General features: G+C 37.8%; 1 protein-coding gene and 1 pseudogene across 2 annotated transcripts in view; one reads left to right on the forward strand and one right to left on the reverse strand.

Annotated features, from left to right (window-relative positions):
- Positions 1-19,431, forward strand: part of Nhsl2 (NHS like 2) — a 272,876-nt gene that overhangs the window by 77,375 nt on the left and 176,070 nt on the right. The window lies entirely within an intron of this gene.
- Positions 4,289-4,388, reverse strand: LOC113200557 (U6 spliceosomal RNA; annotated as a pseudogene).

Consider the following 19,431-nt stretch of genomic DNA (forward strand, 5'->3'; position numbering starts at 1 on the left):
TTTAGGCTGTCCTGCATTGTTTTACTCCTTTTCTTCCTTGCTTTTTCATGCTGCTCATGTTACTTCTTGTTCTGTTTGACTGCTGAGTTACTGTTTACTCCTATAGATTTATTTGATGCTTGGGAGAAAAGGTATCAGAAGGGAAGGGAAGAAGTCACTAAAGAGAATGAGAGTAAGCAGGCAGAATTCAAGGAAGGGGGAATAAGAGAATTGAAAAGAAAGGAAAAGACAAATAATAATAATAAAAAAAGAAAATTAAAATTAAAAAAATAAAATAATTAAAAAATTTAAAAAAAATATTTAAAAATCAACAACAAAAAAATGAAAATGAAAAAAAAAACCCAAATTAAAAAAAATTAATAAATGCAGTCTTAGAGTTTGATTAACTTCTCTTCCAGTAGGTGGAGCTGTGCCCACTGGGCCAAGCTTCTCCTCTCAATACGCGGGAACCAATCACTGTGCAGCAGCTCCTCCTCCCAGACTGGGCGGGTCTCCAATCCTGGGTGCCTAGGGCCTTCTCTTGTGTCTAGACACTTCCCCTCTTTTCCTCAAGCCAGGCCTCGCTCACTGGTGACGCTCACCACAATACTGGCTACACGCCAGGTCTGCTGCTCCTGGGAGCTCTGTTTTCATGAACGCCTGGGCACACTCTCCCTGTTTTCCATTCCCTCGGACCCTAAGTTTGTAGAGCTTGGGGCTGAGAACCCCCAGCGAATTTGCTTGCCCTTCGGTAGCCACGCCCCCGGTAGCTGGTGCAAGGGACCTCAGTTGTCAGCACTGATGGGAGCGGTAGCCGGGAGTTCCGCGCTGCGAGTCCCGCTCCACTCCTGATTCCCTTGGTCTGGCTATCACGCTCACGGGAGAGCTGGGAGGGGGGAGGGGCTTTTAAGGTTTCCCCGCTGTGTGGAGAGGGAAGGCTAGGGGATTACACACCTGTTGCCGCTGGTTTCAATGAATTTATCTCCTCCGCCGCGTTTTGGTGACGTCAGTTCTCTGCCATGGTGGTATCCCATGCAAATGGTGACAGTTCGTTCCCTTTGCCAGGTGACCAGTGCAACGGGTGGATCCTGTCTGTCTCTCCCAAGCCCCGTTTCAATCCTGTGGCCACTGCCTATGCAGGCTCGGTTGGCATTTACTTCCGTAGGATCAGAAGGGCTGACCAGTTGTTTCAGCGGGATCGTTAGTGCTGAGTCATAGCGGTTTGGCTGCGAGAAGCAGGCGAACGAGAGCTTGAATGCAGCCGATCCGGGCTCAGTGTGTGTTCTGAGAGGCCCAGACTGGTCGCCCCAGATCCACGTCAGCTCTGCATTGCCTAGTGATCCTGAGCAAACAGCATTTAGACAGTTTACGACTCCCTATGCCCGTGCAGCTGAAGAGGTCAGAGATTTGATCTCTCTGCGCCTGCCGCCATGTTGGATCTCCTTAGTAGATTTCTTGACCAAGTGATTCTTCATTTGCTTAATGCCCTTAGACCATTTCCAAGGACTTACAAAAAAATTTAAAGTAGACTTTATTTTATAGAATAGTTATTGGTTCCTAGAAAAAATGAGCAAAATGTAGTTCTTATATGCCCACTGCCCTCCTCTGACATCCATACCTCCTCAGCTATTGACATCACACACCACAGAAGTATATTTAGTACAATTGATTAACCTGCCTTGATACAAGTCCATAGTTTATGTTAGGATTCGCTTGGTGTTGTTTGTTCTGTGGGTTTTGACTAATGTATGGCATCTATCTACTATCATATTATAGTATTATATGGAACAATTTCATTGTCCTAAAAGTCCTCTGTGTTCCACCTACACATCCCCCTCTAATACCTGGCAACCACTAACCTTTTTACTGTCTCCACAGAATATAATTAAAATTGTATGATTTGTAGCTTTTCCAGATTGACTTCTTTCAAGTTTCTTCTATGGATTGGATTGGTAGCTAGCTTGCTCTCGCGCGCGCGCGCGCTCTCTCTCTCTCTCTCTGTAGCTAGCTTGCTCTCGCGCGCGCTCTCTCTCTCTCTCTCTCTCTCTCTCTCTCTCTCTCTCTCACACACACACACACACACACAAATCTCTTTCCCACTCCCCTCTCTATCCCCCTCCCCCTCTCCCCTCCCCTTCCCCTTCCCCTCCCCCTCCCTCCCCCTCCCCCTCCCCCCCACCCCCTCCCTCCCCCTCCCCCCTCCCCCTCCCTCCCCCTCCCCCTCTCCCCCCTCCCCCTCCCTCCCCCTCCCCCTCTCCCCCATCCCCTTCTTCTCCTCTCCTCTTCTCCCCCTTCTTCTCCTCTCCCTCTCTCCCTCCTTCCCTCCCTCTTTCCCGTACTGTGGATTAAACACAAGGCCACACTGATGCTACCCAAGTACTCTATCACTGAGCTACACTTCCAGCCCTTTTTATTTGGAGATAGGACCTTGATAAGTTTCTGAGGCTGTCCTCAACTTGAAATCTTTCTGCCTCAGCTTTCTGAGTAGCTGGGATTACAAACATGTATCACCATACCTGGCAGTAGTTCATCTCTTTTAGCACTGACTAATATTCCAATGTCAAGATGTACCACAGCTTATCCATTTGCCTACTAATGTATGTCTTGTTTGCTCCCAAGTTTGGGAGGTTATGAATAAAACTTATATAAAAATTCATGTGAAGATTTTGTGCAGACATAAATTTACTATAAACATTCTTGTGAAGGTTTTGTGTAGACATAAATTTTCAACTCATTTGGGTAAATGCCAAAGAGCATGACTGCCAGATCATATGGTAAGAGTAGTATGTTTAGTTTTTCAAGAAAGTGCCAAACTATATTCCAACCTGGTTATGCCATTTTGCATTCCACCAGCAATGAATTAGAGTTCCTGTGTCAGGTTCTGGATTTTGGCTATTGTAAGGAGTGAATAGTAGTATCTCATTATTGTTTTAATTTGCAATTCCCTAATGACTAACATCTTTTTCATATTCTTACTTGCCATTTTTGGTGAGGCAAAGTTCAGATCTTCTATCCATTTTAAATCAGGTTCTTCATTTTCTTATTCTTGAATTTTAAGACTTGGTATATTTTATATTAGTATCTTTTAGTCCGATATGTCTTTTGCAAATATTTTCTTTCCATCTGTGACTTGTATTTTCATCCTCTTAACAGTACCCTTTGCAAAGCAGAACTTTACTCTTATTGAGTTCATCTTATCAATTATTTCTTTCACAGATTGTGTCTTTGGTATTACATTTAAAAAGTCATTGCAATGTGGATTCATAAACTGTAACAAATGCACTACTTTGGAGCAGAATGTTGATAGTAGAGGAGATTACTCATGTGTGGGGACCGGGTGTATATTGGAACTCTTTGTACTTTCCACTCAATTTTGCTGTGAAACTAAAACTTCTCTGAAAAATAAAATTTATGAATTAAAGACAACTTTAAAGTCTTAGATGAAGATAAGCTATCAGAGTTATAAATAAACTCATAATCAGAGTAAAAAATAATTACCATATACAAGGTCATCTAGATTTTGAATTACATTATCTTCTAGGCGTTTTATAATTTTTGGTCTATTAACCATTTCGAGCTAATTTTATGAAGGGTGTAAGGTCTGTGTTTACATTCTTTTTTCACATGTAGATATCCAGTTGTTCAGCACCATTTGTTGAAAAGACTCTCCGACCCATTGCATTGCCTTTGTTTCTTCATTGCCAAAGAGTAGTTGACTATATTCATGTTAATTGATTTCTGGGAGCTCTATTCTGTTCCACTGATCAATCTATCTCACCAATACCATACTGTTTTGATTATTGAACCTTTATAGGAAGTCTTGAAGTAGGGTGGTGTCAGCCTTCCATCTTTTTTCTTCTTCTTCTTCAGTATTGAGTTGGATTTTCTGGTTTTGTTTTTGATTTGGGTTTTTGGTTTTTGGTTTTTTTGTTTTGTTTTGTTTTTTGCCTCTACATAGAAAACTTTAGAAACAGTTTGATATTCACAAAATAAATTACTGCTATTTTGATTGGAATTGCATTGACACTGTTGGATCCAGTTGGAAAGAACTGACATCTTGACAATATTGAATCTCCCTATTCTTGAACATAGAATGTCTCCCCATTTATTTATTTGATTTTTTACATCATAGTTTTATAATTTTCCTCATACAGATCTTGTACATATGATATATTTATACCTCAGTGTTTCACATTTTGGAGTGCTAATGTAAATAGTAATGTGTTTTTCAAAAATAATTTATATATTTATGATTAACATACAAAAGCTGTACGTATTTAATATTAATAGTTTGAGATAAATATACACCCCAAATAAGGAATGATTCACAAATTTGCATGTGAGCACAGGGACCACACTAATTTTCTCTGTATTGTTTCAATTTTAGTATATGTACTGCTGAAAAAAACACAATTGTAATATGTTTTTAATTTCAAATTTCATGTGTTTATTGCAGTTGGCTTTATAAATTAACTCTGTGTCCTGTATCCTTGCTATAATTGCTTATTTATTATCATAGTTTGTTGATTTTTTTCAGATTTTCTACATAGACAATCATGCCATCTGTAAACAGTTTTATTTCTTCTTTTTCTGTTTAACTTTCATTTCTCATTTCACTCTCCAGGCTTTCCTATAAGATGTTGAAAGGCAGACATGATCTTAGTGAAAATTAAGTTTCTCACCATAATGTATGATGTTAGTTGTAGGTGTCTTATAGGTGTCCTAATGAACATTCCTAGTCTATTCCTTAATAAATTATGCCTAATTTATTGAGGGTTTTTATCATGAATGGGCATTGGCATTTTCATCAAAACCTTTTTGTGCATCTATTGATATGTTCATGATTTTTCTTCATTAACTTATTGAGTGATGTATTATATTTATTGATTTTTCAAATGTTAAAATAGCCTGTAACACTTGGGATAAATCCTACTTGGTTGTGATGTATAATTCTTTTCACACATTGTTGTGTTTGACATATTAATATTTTGCTAAGGACTTTCTCATCAATGTTCATAAGAGATATTGGTCTAAAGTTTTCTTGTAATGTCTTTGTCTGGTTTTAGTTTTAGGATAATGCTGACCTTATAGAATAAGTTAGGAAGCGTTCTTTTGTCTTCTGGAAAAGACTGCAGAGAACTGGAATAATAATTTTTCCCTTAAGTATTAGGTAGAATTTACCCATGAGCATGCCTGATCTTGGTGATTTCTGTTTTGAAAATTAATTAATTAATTAACTTCTTTAATGAATATTGTTCTGTTCAGATTGTCTATCTTTTGGTATAAGTTTTGGTAAACTGTCCTTTTTTTCTTGTCAGTACTGGGGATTGAACCCAGAGGTGCTTTACCTCTGAGCTAAATCTCCAGCCTTTCTTATTTTTTATTTTGAGACAGGGTCTCACTAATTTGTTGAGGCTGCCCTTGATCTTAAAATCCTCTTGCTTCAAACTCTCCAGTCATTTGGAATTACAAGAGTGCACTACCGCACGTGACTTGGCAAACCAATGAATTGACCCATTTCATTTAGACTCTCAAATTTTAGGGCATAAATTTGTTCATTGTTTTCCTTTATTGTTCTTTTGATATCTCAGGATCCATAGTAATGTCCTCTCTTTCATTAGTGATTTGTGTCCTCTTTTTTTTTAAGTTAGCATGACTAGAGGTTTATTGATATTACTAATTGTTTCAAAGAACCAGCTTTTGGTTTTATTAATTTCCTCTAATGATTTCCTGTTTTTAATTTTATTGTTTTCTGCTCTGATTTTTATTATTTCTTTTCTTCTGCTTACTTTGGATTTTGTTTTTTTCTTCTAATTCCCAAAGGTGATAACTTAGATTATTGATTTTAGGTCTTTCTTCTTTTCTCATATATGCATTCAGTGCTATAAATCTCCTTCTAAGATAGGCATGGTAGTGCAGGCCCATAATCCCAGCAACTTGGGAGCTAAGGCAGGAGAAAGGCAAGTTTTAGGCTATCATGCACAACTTAGCAGGAGCATGTCTCAAAATTATAATAATGGACTAGGGATGTTAGGTCAGTGGCAAAGCGCCCCTGGATTCAGTACCTAAAAATAAAAATTTTCTCCTAAGAACAGTTTTTGTTGCATCCCACAAATTTTGTCAAGTTGTACTTTAATTCCCATTTAGGTCAAAATATTTTTTTTAATTTTCTTTGAGATTTCTTCTTTGACTTGTGTAGAGGTATATTGTTTAATCTCCAAGTTTTGGGGATTTTCTAGATATCTTTCTGTTATCAATGTCTTATTTAATTTCATTGTGGTCTGAGAATGGACACTGTATTATTTCTTTTCCTTTACACTGGTTAAAGTCTGTTTTATGGCCCATAAAACAGTTACTATTGACTAAGGGTTGTTAAACTTGTCCTTTACTGAACTCCCAACAATTTGTCTATTACAATTAAGATTTTCCTACTGTAGAACTGTTTTCTTTTTTTTTTCTTTTTTTTTGAGACAGGATCTCACTAGGTTGCCCAGGCTGACCTCAAATTCCTGGGCTAAAGTGATCTTCCTATCTCAGCCTCTCAAGTAGCTGGAAATATATGTGTGTACCACCATTGCCCTACTCATAAGTTTCTGCTCCCATTAAGTTGTGATTCTCTGTATCTTCCTGTCTTCAATTTTGTGGGCAGCAGTTTGCCTTGTGACCTCACTTCTCTGATGAATAAAAAAAATTGTTGATTTTTAAGCATATTCGGCTTTTTACCTTTTGTTAGGATGGAGTGATGACTTCTAATCACCTTACATGCTGAACCAGAAACTGGAACAAAGATTGTTTTCTTTTAAATGATTTTCATCAGTTTTTCAGAGGGTTTGTCTCCCAGAGTTCCTCACTGCTGCTTCACTTCATTTTATTGCTATATGATATTCCATTGTATAGTTATACCACATTTTATTTATATGTTTTACTGGATCATACATATTTGGGCTATTTATACTTTTGGTTATTATGAATAATGCTACTACAAATATTTATTTGACACAAGCTATTTTTTTCCTTTCTTCTTTCCTCCCTTCTTTCTTTCCTTCCTTCCTTCCTTCTTTCCATGCTGGGGAGTGAACCCAGGGCCTCACAGTAAGTGGACACTATCACTGACCTACACCCCCAGCTCTTTTTGAAACATTTTTTTTTTTGTAGTGCAAAGCATCATGCATGCTAGGAAAGCATTCTACCAATAAGCCACATACCCAGCCCCTGCCTTTTCATGATAGTATCCCTTGAAGCACAAAAAAATTTAAATTTTAATGAAATTTAACTTCTCAATCTTTTCTTTTTCTTTTTTGCTCATGGTTTGGTCTCACATGTAGGAAATCATTGCCTACCATAATATCATGAAGGTTTATTTCTGACTTTTATTCTAAGAATTTTATAGTTCTAGCCTTTACATTTAGTCTATAATCTTTGAGTTAATTTTTCTGTGTAGTGTCAGGTATGGGTCCTATTTCATTGTTTTGCATGTGTCTAGCCAATTATCCAGAATCATTGGTTGAAAAGACTTCTTTTACCATTTAACTATCTTGATATATTAGTTAAAAATCAAATTACCAGGGGCTGGGGTTATAGCTCAGTAGTAGAGTGCTTGCTTTGCACTTGTGAGGTACTGGGTTTGATCCTCAGCACCACATAATAAATAAATAAATAAATAAATAAATAAATATAATGTGTTCATCTTTTAAAAAATCAAATTACCATAATTATAGGGTGTATTTATAATCAATCTGTTTTATTGGATTGACCTACATATGTAATTTTGTGTTAATACTGTACTATCATGATAAAGATATATTTTAATAAGTTTTGATGTTGAAAAATATGAGTCCTCTGACTTTCCTATTCTTTTTTTAACATTTTTTATTTTTATCTTTCCACAATTTTACTGGTGCATTATAGTTGTACATGTTTATGGGATTTGTTGTTATATATTCATACATGCAGAAAATACAGTATAATTTGGTCAATATCACTACCCACTCTGGGTCCCTTTCATTCTTATATGGATTTTAAGATCAGCATGTCAATTTCTGCAAAACAGATAGCTGGGATATTCATAGGGATTGTACTGAATCTGTAGATCAATTTGGGGAATTTTTTTTTGTGTGTGTATGTGTACCAAGGATTGAGCTCAGGGGCACTCGACCACTGAGCCACATTCCTTATTTTGTATTTTATTTAGAGACAGGGTCTCACTGAATTGCTTGGTGCCTCACTGTTGCTGAGGATGGCTTTGAACTCACAATCCTCCTGCCTCAGCCTCTGGAGCCATTGGGATTACAGGTGTGTGCCACCGCACCTGGCAATTTGGGGAATATTGACATCCTAACAATATTAACTTTTCTGATACTTGAACATAGAATGCCTTCCAATATTTATGTCTTCTTTAATTTCTTTCAACAAGAATTATAATTTTCAGAGAGATCTTTTTTACTTTAAAAAGTAAAGAATGTATCACTATTTTATTCTTTTTGATGCTGTTATAAATTGAATTGTCTTTAAATTTTATTTTCAGATTGTTCATGCTAGTGTATAGAAATATAATAAATTTCTCAGTATTGATCTTGTATCCTGCCAACTTGTTTAATTAGTTCTAGACTTTTAGTGGTTTCCTTGGGATTTCTATGTACAAGATCATGTCACCTGCAAGCAGACAGTTTTATTTCCTTCTTTCCAAACTGGATGCCTTTTGTTTATTTATTTATTTTTCTTTTTTACTTAACTGCCCTGGCTAGAACCTCCCCTCCAATGTTGAACAGAAGTGGCAGACATCCGTGAATTAGGAAATAGCTTTTAGTTTCTCACCATTAAGATGACTGCGTTTTTCTTAGACGTCCTTTGTCCAGTTAAGGAAATTTTCTTCTATTCCTAGTGTGCTGAGTGTTTTTATAATAAAAGCATGTTGGATTTTTTCAGATACTTCTTCCACATCTACTGAAATGATCATATGGGGTCTGAGGTAGAACACTTGCCTGGCATGCATAAGGACCTGATTTCTATCACCAGCACAAGAAAGAAAGAAGGGTGAGAGGAGAGAAAGAGAGAAAGAAAGAGAAGAAGGACTAAGGACTAAGTTCTCTAATTTGTTGCCATGCAGTTATTCATAGTACTGTATTTACTTCTTTTCCTTTTTTTCCCCCTGTGAAATCAGTAGTAATGAGTCTTCCCTACTTTTCTTTTGGTCTGGTTAAAGATTTGTCAAATATGTTTTTTTTTCAAATAACCAACTTTTAATTTTGTTAAATTTTTTTCTATTTTATTATTTCCTTCCATCATCTTGCCTATCTATGCATTTAGTTTGCTCTTCTTTCTCTAGTTTCTTAGGCCAGTTTTCATTTTTTTTTCATGTATCTCATGCCTCTTTTTGTTTCTCTGTTCCCTTTTTCTATTTTCTTTTTCATTAAGTAAATATTTTCTAGTGTAGTGCTTTGATTCCTTTTATGATTTTTAACTATGTTTTATTTTTATTTTGAGTCTGATAAGTTGCACAGGCTGGCCATGAACTTGTGATCTTCCTGCCTCAGCGTCCTCAGTTACTGGGATTAATCCACTACACCCAGCTTAGTTATTTTCTTATTTGTTGTCCTAGGGCTTAGAATACACATTTTATCTTGACAGAATCTACTTCGGACTTATACTAAGGTAATTCTAGTGAGATATATAAACTTTAATTGTAAATGGCTCCATTCTTTCCTCCATTTTCATGCTATTATTGTTATACATATTATGTCCATGAATGTTCCAAATTCAGCTATACCTAGTTACAATCATTGATTCATATATATTTTTTTCCTTTAAAGGAACTAAGAGGAGAAAGGAGAGGACAAATATATTTATAAAGTTTTGAAAGTATTAATAATAATTACCATTGCTGATCTTCTTTACTTCTCTCTGTGGATTCAAACTACCACTTGATGTCATTTCCTTACTCTAACATATCTCTGTTCCTAACTACCTGTTTTGTGCTATTGTCAAATATATTGTCTTTTGTGTGTCATAGGGAAACATAATTTTATAGATATTGTATGTGAAATTGCTTTTGAAATCAGTTACAAGAAGAAAGAAAAATGTTTTCTAAATCATTAAAAGAAGAAAGGAAAATAAACATCATTATACTATCATGTGATTGTGTATGTGTTGTGTGTGTGTGTGTGTGTGTGTGTGCGCGCTAGGGATCAAACCCAGGGCCTTGCACATGCTCTAGGAAAGCACTCTACTACTGAACCACACTCCCAACCCCCATTGTGCTACCTACTTAATTATCTTTATCTCATATCATTGCTTATTTGTCTGAATTTAAAGTGCTGCCTGGGGTGACTTCCTTTTAGTTTGAGAAACTTCTTCTGATAATTTTTATAAGGCATGTATACTAGCAATGGATTCTCTTATTATTTGTTTTTCTGGGAAAGTATATTTTGTCTTCATTTTTGAAAGATAGTTACGTTGGTTTTAGGAACTGACAAGTTTATTCTTTCTTTCAGCACTTTGAATATTATCATTTTACTGTCTTCTGGCCTTCGTTGTTTTCATTGAGAAGTCAGCTATTAATCTTACTGGTGTTTCCTCATATATAGTAAATTATATTTCTTTTCCTGCCTTCAAGATTTTCTCTTTGCCTTTCAATAATTCAATATTTCAGCAATCATAATGTATCCAGGTGTGCCCCTTTCTTTGTCATCTCTCCTTTTGCTACTACCATTGTGTGTGTGACACACACACACACATGCATGTGTATACACACACACACACACACAAATGTGCACTTAATGATTTAATGGTGTATTCCACATATTTCTGAGGCTCTGTTCATTTTTGTTGTCTTTCTTCTTCAGATGGAAAAAAATCTCTACTATCTTTGCTGTTAGGTGTGTGGGGGAGGACTTGGAAACTGCTTTCACAGATTAAGGAATTTATAATACTGCCCTATGTTCAACCAGAGATGAGAAGCTTAAATGTTCTCTTCCCTAATCATTTTTGAGAAAACAGTGTTTGGCATATGTACAGTCTTCTAGACCACCAAGAATAGTTGAGATTAAATTTTAGAAGCAGCTCCTGGGCCAGAGTAACTAATTGCTTAATCAATGTTTGATGAGAAGTTATGATGACTTCTACCCTTTGTTGCTTCATCTGTATGTGGTTTGGGGAATGTTTTAAGTCTGTCTCATGTCCTGCTCTGATTGCTCTTGAACTGGGTACAGCCTAATGCATATGTACAGCTTTCTGGTCCTGTATGGATGAGTGTGATCTGATGAGACATCTTCTTAGATCTCTCTTTAATGTTTATGTGATCATTTTTTTGTGTGTATATTGCTGGGTTTTGAACCCAGGGACTTGTGCATATGAGGCAAGCTGTCTACCAACTGAGCTATATACCCAGCCCATTCTTAGCTCTCTTTTTCATCTGTTTTCTCTGGTAACCTTCTGACTGGTAGGCCATTTTTCTTGTTGATACTAGTTTCATGAATCTACCAACACCCTCTTAATTGCTTGCCACCAGAATCTACATTGTTTTAAACAGCACCCATAGGCATGAACAACTCCATGATCTGTTCCACATCATCATTTCCTATAGGACAGAGCTGTGAGGCAGAGCTCTGGCATTCTCCATCCTTATGGCCTGTCTTTAGGTTCTGCCCTAGTAGAACTTCTAGGCCACTGCAATGACACTAGGATGGGGACAGTGCCTATTTTTCCTGAAGTGACACTCTTTGCTCTGTGAATTAACACTGGGGAGGAAATGGTAGTTTCCTTATCTTCTCAGTTTGCCTGGCCCATTTTGGAACCTCTGAGCAAGCTTAGGTAGGATGACTGAGCCAAGTGCTCTTGGTGTGCTGTGTCTGGGATAAAGCTTCTAGCCTACAAGTTGTGACTAGATGGGAAATACAGACCTGTCCTCTTGGCCACTTCCAGCCAAAATGGAGATTCTGTAATACTGAGTTGGGGGAATTGATACATACTCCTGGAGTGAAATCATAGCTGCTAGACTGGGAGATGGAGGAGGAGAGAACACTATTTTCTTGGCCACACCTATCCAGAACAGTGCTTTTGTAACATGGAGTAGGGATTCAGGCAAAAAGAAACAGCTCATGGCTCAAATAACACAGATTCTTACTGTCTTACCAAATAGCAGTAGATTTTTCTCCAATAAATAGTTCTCCATTTGATGTATGCTCTGAGGCAGTTTCCAGAGACTTTAACTAGGTATTTTTTAAAAAAAAATTTTAAAGAGAGAGAGAGAGAATTTTAATATTTATTTTTTAGTTTTCAGCAGACACAACATCTTTGTTTGTATGTGGTGCTGAGGATCGAACCCGGGCCGCACGCATGCCAGGCGAGCGCGCTACCGCTTGAGCCACATCCCCAGCCCTAAAAAAAATTTTGCCAGTAAAATAGTTGTTTCACTGGGGAGCAACACCAGCTTCACACACAGCCATTCTGGAGGTCTCTCCCTTTACTTAAAATTCTTCCAGTGGAAAAAATAATTTTTCAAGGTGGAGGCTTCTCCACAAATTATCTCTGCTAGAACTCAAGTAAGCCAAATCAAAGATTTTATGCGGATAGAAAGAAAGCATACAAAAGGGAAAATTGAGGCTCAAATATAAGACTTATTTCCAAAATAATTCCAATAAATAGTTTGAAGTTTATCACATAAGTGCTGATATTTTGAGGAGTAGCTGCCCTCCAGAATTAGGCACTAGTCAAAAGGGAAACAGTTGTAATTATGTGAAAACCATTCTGTATCCTTCTTGGAAACTACTTGGGGATTATATAAGATCTTCTCTGGTGCTAAGAAAGCTATGATTTTCAAAATCCATTATAATTTTTATTGGGGAAAAATAGGGAAAACACTTCACTAAATATTGACATGAACACAAAACAGCCCCTCATCTGCTTTCTAGAAGTACACAGTATAGGCTGGGTCCAAAAATGTAGACAAATAAGTAGATTGTGACATTTTAAAAAATTAGTTGTACATACTTTATATATAATCTGAGATATGATAAATTATTGTATAATGGTGTATTAAGAATTGTAATGCAAAATAAATAAACAAATAAATAAAAATTAGTTGTATATGGACACGGTATCTTTATTTATTTATTTTTATGTGGTGCTGGGGCTCAAACCCAGTACCTCACCCATGTGAGGCAAGTGCTGTACCATTGAGCCACACCCCAGCCCTAGATTGTGACATTTGAACTGCCTTAGTGACCATTTCCCTAGGGCTGTTGGGGAATATCATTTCCCTTATGTTTCCACTTTGCTCTCCCCCTCTTTGAAACTTAATCTAGGCTGTATAACTTTCCTCAGTGGAAAGTATACTAAGGCTCTGCCACTGGGAGAGGTGTCTTATTGGACACCCTCTCCCCATTTGAATCTCTTTTCAGCTGGCCTACCACCACCATTTTTTCAAAGGAACGGTCAGTTGTAAAGAAAGGAGGGATCCCAAAGGGAATACACAGCCCTAGCCAACCTCACTTCCTTTCACACTTGTTCTGCCTGGGTGTGTCCTGATTCTGGACAGCCACTGTTCTTTTATGCCCAAAAGCAACAACCTCATACCCTGGTTGCAGGGCTGGAGGGGCAGATCTCAACTCATCTGAACCCTGTGAACACTCTGTTATATGCCTTAGCAAAGAAAGCTCAGGACTGGTGACCAAAGGACACACTGAGGACATGCTAATTTGAGACCATGGCTATTACATTGATGACCTAGCCTCTCAGTTTCTGATCCTGAGTTCCTCAGATTTACGCTCCCCATCATTTCTGGACACATTTTTATCAAGATAGCTCACTCCTTAATTATCTTTTCTGAGCACAACCAACCTCCTCCTACAGCTCTTCAGCACATCTGCAGTAGGGCCTCTTAGCTTTTGTCAGAAGACTTGGATTTTAGACCCTGCCTCCTCATTTCTCTTTCTCTATCTCCTTCTCTCTCTCTCTCTCTCTCTCTCTCTCTCTCTCTCTCTCTCTCTCTCCCCCCCCCTTGCTTTCTCCATCAGCAGATGCCTTCAGTTGCTTTTCTAAATAACACAGACCCCATAATGTCCTTGCCCCCTTGATCTTTGGCTCTTCTATTCATGCCAATTGTCATCTCAAGGCCATCTCCCTGTCCCCTCCCTTCGTTGCTTTCCCTCCTCTTTCTCTTGGCCCTGAGAATTCTTTCTTTATGGAGACAGCACTTCTGTCCTCTTCCAAACTCATTGCTCCCCCATTCTCTTTCCTCCCAGCATCCAGATTTGCAGCTTTAAAAAATGCATGTTCTAGAGTTCTAGGCCTCCTGTTGGCCAGTCCGGTGAAGAAGAGAAGCAGAGCCCAGGGGTCCTTGAGGAATGTACCTGTGTCCAAGGAGGAAGCTGCCACTGGCCCTCACCCACTGTGTCCTAGAGAAATGTCAGCCCAGTGCTGCCGGAACCTCTGTTTCACCAAGAGAAGATAGAAACCCAGATGTTAACATAAACTGTACCACTTGTAAATGTTGACAACTATTCTGTTTTCTCTCCAAGAATCTGGGGTAGAGGCATAATACCCTCATATATCTGGACTAGATTTAACACCCTTAACCTCCCACAGTAGTTTAGGTACCTAGTTCTGGAAGATTGCCTGCTCAAAGTCTGTACTGCTGCCACCATTTCATTGACCCACCATGATCACTGCCTTTAAGTGTCATCACCTGGAGAGCTATAATGGCTTCTAAATGTTCTCTCTGCCTTATGTGCTCCTCTCTACTGTGTATAACCCTGTTTGACAGTTGCCGCAATATTATAGAGCCTTGTGGTTAAGGAAGTGGGTTCTAGGATCTAAATGTATAGATTTAACTCCAGACTGGTCATTTATAAGCTGTGGGATCTTGGGCAAGTGAGTTCATCTTTCTGAGTCTCTGTTTCCTCATCTGCATAATTTAAAAAATAGTTGTACCTCCTCATAAGACTTGTGTGGATTTAGTAAAGAACCATGCCTTAACTCAGTGATAGAACAGAGTGCTTGCTTAGCACACATGAGACCCTGGGCTCCCTCCCTAGTACGTACACACACACACACACACACACACACACACACACACACTCACATGCCTGAGATGGAATAAGTACTCAGTAAATGTTAATAGTGATCTTTATGGTCATCCCCTTATGCAATGACCTTCAAAGTCTCCCTTGCCCCCACTTTTGGTACTAGGAACCTAAGGGCACTCTACCACGGAACTCCATCCCCAGCCCTTTAATTTTTATTTTGAGACAGAGTGTCACTCAGTTGCCCAGGATTGGCTTGAATTTTTGTTCCTCCTGCCTCAGTCTCCCTGGGATTACATGCACCACCATGCCTAGCTCCTCTTGCTTCTCAAAAAGAGTTCATCTTCTTTGTCTAGGCATTCAAAACTCTCTCTCTCTCTCTCTCTCTCTCTCTCTCTCTCTCTCTTGCTCTGGCCTGAGCCCACTGTAGCTCTTCCTAGGTAGTGGTTTAGCCACATTGAACTTCTCACTCCTATCTACTTTTTTCCCCTTTTTGGTGGCACTGCAGATCAAACTCAGAGCATCATGTATGCTAGGCAAGCACTCTACCACTGAGCCACACTCCAGCCCCTATTTATTATCTTCTTCATTTTCCTTTCTCCCCTGAAGTGCTTTATGTTCTCATTACATCATCAGTTACATCGTCTCAACAACCTTGCAAGCAGCTGCTATGATTAGCCTGACTTCATAAGCAAAGGGACCTGTGCAAGGTCCCACAGCCTGAAAGTGAAGGAAGCAGTATTTCAATCCAGATCTGTCTAAATTCTGTGGTCCTGTGATATTTTCACTGTACTGTTGGGAGGAAAAGACACAGGGCCAGGAAGGTAACAGAAAGACTTGAGATTCACTTCTCCCTTGGGAAAATCACAGGGCATGTTTTCTCTCTAGGATAAACAAATCCAAAAGAGTAATGAAGCCTTGTGAGAATGCTATTAGGGCAGACTAGGGACCAAGATATGCTGGTATTATAAAAATTGCAGAAGTCAACACAAGGGACTTTTAAAATTAGGTTTAGGAAAAGTTGCAAAGCAAGAAAGGGATTAGCCCAGCTGTTTGAGGTCAACTTGGTAATGTTATAGTGCAGGGAAAGATAAGCCCTTCTTATAGAATTTGCTACGATCAGCTTAGCATAGCAGTTAGGTGCCCCAGACAGAGAAATGAACTTCCCAGGTTTAAATCTCAGTTTTGCTGCTTAGAATCTCTAGAAAGTTATGTTTAATTTTTCTCATATGTAAAATAGGGATAATAATAATACCTGCCTCACAGGGTTGTTGTTTTGATTAAGTAAAATCATGTTTTAAAGTTCTTAGAACATTGCCTTGCACGCAATAAGTTCTTTTTTAAAAATATTTATTTTTTAGTTGTAGTTGGACACAATATCTTTATTTTATTTATTTATTCTTATCTGGTGCTGAGGATCGAACCCAGGTCCTCGCACATGCTAGGAGAGCGCTCTACCACTGAGCCACAACCCCAGCCCACCAACAATAAGTTCTTTTATAGATACTAGGCAGTATTTGTCTTTCCCAAATATGTGCACCCATACTAGGTGGCATTGGAAACTTCTGGGTTAATAGTTCTGTCTTGTTCTGTTCCATTAACTAAAAACAAAGTCCTAATCATGGCACCACATCTTATTTTACCTATTTCGAAACTTTTCAGAGTTCTTGGTATACCACACTATGAAGATGATGAAAATTTTCTGAAATATTAATATTATTTTCTGGAAGGTGGTGACCACACTCTTTCCCCATTTCCCTAATTTACATACTTTTTGTATTTGAACTCTGGAGTTTAGTGACCTGGGTTTCAGATTCTAGCTTTGCTACTTATTCTCTGTGTGACCATGGGCAAGTTACCTAATTTTGCTTCAATTTGTTCATGTGTCAAATAGAGGTAATAATAGTATCTGTATCATGGAGTTGTTATAAGAATCAAACAATGCAGCTAACATGCTTAGCACAGTTCTTGGCACATAAAAAATCTTAATTTTAAATGACTTATTAAAACTATCAGAAAATAAATTAAGAAATCATTAGGTATCTCTAAAAATTTTTTGTTACTAATTCTCCATTTCCAGTGCATTCTCAGTCCCTGATCAGAGTTAATTCTTTAAAAGGGAATCTTGAACTGGTGCCACATTCCTCCCCAGCCCCCATACTTGGGTCCTTTAGACCTAACTGCAGCCATGGGCTCTCATTTGGTGTCAGAATGGCTCAGAACAGCTTCTCAGGTAATCCCCCACATATCATCAGATTCAACAAACCACTCACAACAGGTCTCACTCTGCATGGGGCTAGAAGAAAGCTAGACATTTTATTTATTTTTTGTTTGTTTTTGTGGTTCTGAGTATTGAATCCAGGGCCTTGAGCCTTCTAGGCAAGCACTGTACCACTGAGCTACATCCCCAACCCTATACATTTTATACAGTTTGTGGAGGAATGGAATGTCACCTCTACATAAAACAAAATGCTGTTAGTGCATTACATAGTTTCCATACTGAATATGAGGTTTCTATTTCTGTTCTGTTAGGATCACACTGACTCTGCTATCTTTTAGCCCATCCTAGGCTCACATCCTGTCCAGCATCAGCTGTTGCCAACAGTAACCTGTTCCTCTTTACCCATTCAGCCCATGTGTCTCAAGCATTTATTACATGTCAAATGGCAAGGGAGGAATAGAGAGAGAGAGAAAGTAAGGACAATTTTAGAGGAAGGAATCAGTGAACAGAATGATTCTTCCTTCTGCAGACCAGTTTAGTACTGTGCATCTGGGCTTTGGTGAGAGACAGGCCTAATGAATACCCTGGCTCTTGTCAATTGTGCAACATGGGACAATTTTGATCAACTATAAAATGAGGATTGTCTAAATGTCTACCATGAAGATTTGCTGTAAAAATAAGACTTAGCATTTGTGAGTGCTAATTACCTAATCAATAATATTTTTAATTATTGTGAGTCATATTTTGCCTAGACCCAATTTTCAACTAGAGTATTGGTCCTAGAAGTAAAAATAAAGGAGAATCCACATGAAAAAAAAATACTTGGACCCCTATCCTTATACCATGCTAAAGTTAACTCAAAATGGAGTGATAAAAGATGTAAATAAAAAAATAATCCTACCTTTATGTATTGGAAGAATCAATATTGTTAAAATGTCCATACTCTCCAAAGTGATCTATTGATCCAATGCAATCCTGAACAAAATACCAATGACATCTTCATGGAAATAGAAAAAAACAGCCCTAAAATTTATGTGGAACCACAAAAGATCCTGAGCAGATGAAGCAATTCTAAGCAGAAAGAAAAAGTAGAGGCATCACAATATTGACTTCAAGACATACCACGAATTTTTAGGGGGAGTAGAGACAGGAAAATTAAAGGGTTCAGGAGTATAGGTTGTCTAGGAAGAATAACTCCTGAAGTTATTGTGTACATGTATTGAAATGTTACATTGTACCCCATAAATAAATACAATTATAGTCAAATTAATTTTTTTAATTAATGAAGTGAAAATATAACCCAAAGAATGGGATATTGCTGTAAATCATATCTGATAAAGTATTATATCCAGAATATATTAAGAAGTCTTACAGCTTAACAATTTAAAGATAAACAACTGCCTGGTGCAATGGCACAACACCTGTAGTTCTAGCTACTTGGGAGACTAAAGCAGAAGGATTGCTGGAGCATAGAAGTTCAAGGTCTAGCCTTGGCAACATATTGAGAACTCTATCTCTAAAAACAAGCATCAAACAAACAACAAAAAGCAAATAACAACTCAATTTAAAAATTGGCAAAAGATCTGAATGGACCATTCCCAAAGATATATAAATGGCCAATAATCACATGAAATGATGTTGAGCATCATTACCCATGAGGGAAGTTCAAATAAAAACCACATGAGATGCCACTTAAAACCAGATAGGATGGCTACAATCTAACAGATAGATAATAACAAGTGTTGATAGAGATGTGGAACAATGGAGCCCTCATATACTGATGGTGGGAATGTAAAATGAGGTAGTCTCTGTAGAAAACAGTCTGACACTTCCTAAAATGATTAAACACATGACCCAGCAATTTCACTTGTAGGTATTCCCCAAGAAAGATGAAAGCATATGTCTACATAAAAACTTGTATATAAATGTTCTTAGGAGCATTATTCCTAATAACCAAAAAAATGTAAATAACCAAAATATCCTTCAGTGTGTGAGTGGATAAACAATTGTGGCATATGCTGGGGACTATATAATACTAAAACTCATCAATAAAAAGGAATGAAATATTGATACATGCTACAGCATGGATGAACCTTAGAAACACTATGCTAAGTGAAAGAAGCCAGACACAAAAGCCTATATTTTGTTATGATTCCTTTTATAAGAAGTGCCCAGATTAAGCAAATTCATAGATATAAAATATAATAGTGG

This window comes from Urocitellus parryii, chromosome X, assembly GCF_045843805.1.
Source record: "Urocitellus parryii isolate mUroPar1 chromosome X, mUroPar1.hap1, whole genome shotgun sequence".
NCBI lineage: Eukaryota > Metazoa > Chordata > Mammalia > Rodentia > Sciuridae > Urocitellus > Urocitellus parryii.